Source organism: Lissotriton vulgaris, chromosome 12, assembly GCF_964263255.1.
Source record: "Lissotriton vulgaris chromosome 12, aLisVul1.2, whole genome shotgun sequence".
In the NCBI taxonomy this organism is placed as follows: domain Eukaryota; kingdom Metazoa; phylum Chordata; class Amphibia; order Caudata; family Salamandridae; genus Lissotriton; species Lissotriton vulgaris.
The window spans coordinates 544167684-544172218 of NC_141700.1; positions in this window are offsets into that span (position 1 = coordinate 544167684).

Consider the following 4535-nt stretch of genomic DNA (forward strand, 5'->3'; position numbering starts at 1 on the left):
CAAGGATGAGGGGTGGAGAGCAGGCAGCCTGTGGTGTCCTCGGCTCTGAAGTAAGTGTAGCTGGAGGGGGGTGGGGAGCAGGCAGCCTGTGGTGTACTCGGCTCAGAAGTAAGTACAGCTGCAGGGATGTGGGGTGGGGAGCAGGCAGCCTGTGGTGTCCTCGGCTTTGCAGTAAGTGCAGCTGCAGGCGAGACGCGAGACGGGGAGGAGGGGTGAGGGCGAGGAGAGAAACTAAAAAAGACGATACAGGGGGATAGAAACGATGAGAAAGAGAGGAGGTGAAAGTAATGGAGGAAGGAAAAGGTTTGCACGCGAATGGAGTGGGTGGGAAATCGGAGGGTAAAAGGGAAGAGAACGGTGGGGAGCAGGCAGCCTGTGGTGTACTCGGCTCAGAAGTAAGTACAGCTGCAGGGATGTGGGGTGGGGAGCAGGCAGCCTGTGGTGTTCTCGGCTTTGCAGTAAGTGCAGCTGCAGGCGAGACGCGAGACGGGGAGGAGGGGTGAGGGCGACGAGAGAAACTAAAAAAGACGAGACAGGGGGATAGAAACGATCAGAAAGAGAGGAGGTGAAAGTAATGGAGGAAGGAAAAGGTTTGCACGCGAATGGAGTGGGTGGGAAATCGGAGGGTAAAAGGGAAGAGAACAAGTTAAAAAAACAAGACGGAAATGCGACACGGCAGGCAGGATTGGTGAGTTTCTTTTGGTGAAACACAAACCAGCTAATCACCCACCAGAAGGATTTCACGAGAGGGAGAGCGGATTAAGGAGAGCGGGAGGAGGCAGCGAGTAGTTTAGGGAGGCAAGACGGAAATGCGACACGGCAGGCAGGGGAGGGGGCGGAGCGGGGGTGTGGGAGGAGTGCGCCTGAGAGAAAAGACATGCAAGGCAGGTGGGAGCCAAGACGGAAATGCGACACAGCAGGCAGGGGAGGGGGCGGAGCGGGGGTGTGGGAGGAGTGCGCCTGAGGGAAAAGACATGCAAGGCAGGCGGCTGGGGGCATGTGCACGCGCTTTTAATGTCAATGCGCATGCGCATTGAGCTTGAATTTCACGGGCACTGCAAGGAATCGCCACGATTCCTTGCAAGTTGGTTAAAGTCTGTTTAAGCCCCCATAGTCTCGCAAGCTCAAGGCGCATGCGCATTGACAGGCGAGACCTAAAAAGGGTTCTGGGAACTAAGGGTCTCAGAAAGGATTGAACGGTTTGCACATGGCACTTTAACTGCAGGGGTTTTAAATACTAAAGGAGTATTTGCGTTTGAAGGGTTTTTGGATGATATTGAACCGCCCCAGGATCAAGCTCTGTTTGTTCAGTTTAGATACGGAACCCTACCCCTGAGTGCATTGAAGAGTTCCTTGGGAAATCTGTCTGTTAATCCATTGTGTGCTTTATGCCGTATTGCACCTGAAACCACTGAGCACTTTTTTTTCTGCTGTTCCTTTTACGCTGAACTTAGGAAAACTTGGCTGGCCCCTGTCTGTCATATTTTATCTTTTAATTGTCCATTGGAAGCAATGCGTATATTTAAGTCAGATACCACAAGCTGGTTAGTATTCGCTGTTTCGAGGTTTTTAATGTTTGCGTGGTGGAAAAGGTCAAAAATGGGCAAACCTGTTCCTGTGTTGTAGCACTGATAACATAATTCCAACCAGATTTAGTGGTATCCCTGTTCAGACGCAGGCTCTTTTTTAACAGAAAATGCATAAGATTGTCTTATTGTATTATATAAATTACTTTTAATGGTTTTATATTGTTGCACTTTTTAACGATATATTGTTTTTGTATTGTATTTTAAGATGTGAATGATCATATTTTTTGATCGATCTAATAAATAATAAATAATTATCTAAAGTGTAAATTCGGGAAGAAAGTGTGTTGATGCTATTATCTACAACTGCAAGCACCTTTTCTAAATTAGCTTGATCAATAGCTCTTAACCTAGAAGCAGCTTCAATTTGGAACACTTTCCAAACTTCATTGTAAACAGCATAGATCCATCTTTTGGACCTGCCTGCTGCAGGGCCTTTCACAAAGTCATTCAAGTCAACATTGTCAGTCAGTTCAGACAAATAGAGCTTAACTGACGCTAAAGTGGAGTTTTTAAACCAACTCTGACATAGCTTGCCTACTGAATAGGTAGTGACAGAGTGGTCACTCTCAAAACGGGGACCCACTCTAACTTGTGTATAGCCAGGGGACAAACCCAAAAAACAATGCTGGCATGAATGTGCACTTTTTTGCCATAACAGCCAGTCTTGGGAATCCAAACTGGAAATGTTAAAGGACGAATTCTGTAACAGAGTTTGCAAATAACTAAGGGACCTACTGGTATGATTATTCCAATTGGAGTATTCGCCCAAATCAGGAATAGAGGGAGCATTTATTTTTTTAGACGTAGCCAATACAAAGCAGGTGGTTTGTGAAATAGTCGAATTCAGAAACAACATATGGTTCGGGATGAGACATGCACAATGCAAAGCCTCAGTGCCTTGCACTTGCCATTTTTTAGAACCCCAAACAGATTTAAGATCAATAGTATCTTTCCACAGCTTATAGCCCCCTACTGCCAATTGCTCAATGAAGGACTTTGAATACAATAATTTTGTGTGGGTGAGTCTAACCTTGGAAGAGGACTTCTCAGTCATCTTAAAATAAAATGCGTCTAGATTTGATAGATTAAAATCAGTAAAGTGGGAAAACTTTTTCAAAAGAGTTTTGGAGCTGCCCTCAATAAGAGCAGGACAATGTTCCCATTGTGTGTTGTTGACCACATTTTTAAATGTGTTTGCCTTATGCAGAAAGTGATTGCCAAAATGTTGGTAACAAAAAAAATCTGCATAATTAGCAGAATCTAAGTACAAATCTTCAGCATCAAAGGCAGCATAATATTTCAAACCAGAAAACAGAGCCTCTACGGCTTGGACGTCCCAATCATCAGAGCGAATATTTTGTTTAAACACATCCCCCATTGAAACACGAAGTACATTAGGGACATTAATAACCTCTGTGGGCCTGTGTATTTGAAATTTAACAGCATCACATAGAATCCCTTCTTTGACAAGCCAAGCGGTGATATTCACGAAAGTCTGGTCCCTCTTCATTCTGTGTGATGAGGAGTGGGGTGCCAAAGTTCCATCAATTAGTCTAATTGTAGTTCTTTCTTTAACATAGTTTCCATTCACAAGACGGAAAAAATACACCACAAATCCAATGGACATGAATAAAAAAATTGAAAAAAGCACCAGCCAAATGTAAGTCCATGGTGGCATTAAAAAATGTTTTTTAAACCAAAGAGAAAAAATCGTAACTTTTGAAGGAGACTTTGATGTGGTAGAGTTAGTGTCAAATGAAAAACGTGATTGATTAGCCACACAGGTCTCTAAATCAGGCATGGATACATCTGTGGGATATGTGTACTCAGTTTCATCAAGAGGATCAGCACCTGGAAGATTCAAGAAAGAATTTGTAATTGTAGTCATCTCGATGGCAACATAAGGTCCGGCAGCAGGTGTCGGAACCAAAACAGAGTTTTGCAGCATAGCTGGACAAGAGACCGCAGGTGTCATACTAAGAAGAATCGGCCACTCAGTGTAGTTTGACATTGTCAATAGAGATGCACCTGTTTTCTTTTCGACCAGGAAGTGGAGGTAAAATGACTGTTCTTGTACCCTGCACTCCAAGCACAGGAACTGGAGCACGATATGAGGGACCAAACTCCTTCTTGTTTGAGACCTTTTCTCGGACCAGTTCACCAACTTGGGGTAGCCAGCCAACTCCATGAATCTGCAACACAGCATCAGAGGTGGAGGGCAAGTGTTCCTTTGCAAGACTGTCACAGGTCTATTGTAGATTCTGGAAAACCGTACAATGTTCATCTACGTCAAAGAGAGCTGCAGACGCCACTTGGTCTAGAACCTCAAGGTCCGGAACAAACAATTTGATACCAAAGAGCATTTCATATGGGGTCCGCCCACCCAGAGAGCTTCTAGGGAGATGATTTAGTGCACGCTGAACGCTATTGAGGTGGGCTAGCCAGTTCCAGACTGTACCTAATACCCTAGCTGTCAAGGATTTCTTTAAGTCACTGTTCATCCGCTCCACAACACTATTGCCCTCAGGCCGATATGGAGACGAAAATTTGACTTGGACCCCCAATAAACGCATGGCATCCTTGTATGCCTTAGAGGCAAACACTGGACCCTGGTCCAAAAGGAAGGTTCCACATACAAAAACTCCCACAAAGACACGCAAATCCCATACGACAGTTCGAGAATCAGCACTCCTTTGGGGCCACACCAACCCAAACCGCGTGCAAGAATCAATTGCTGCTAAGATGTATTTATACGCAGTATCAGAGGAGAAAGGACCGCAGTGATCTAAGTAAACACAACCAAGTGGTTTATTAGATATATGCAACTGAGTCTGGGGCGGGCGTGCAGCAGTAGAAGGTTTAATCTGCTGGCAAATGTCACAATGAAGGACATAATCACGAGTCTGTTTGCACAATCCGCGCCACCAGTAACGCTGTTGTAGGAGA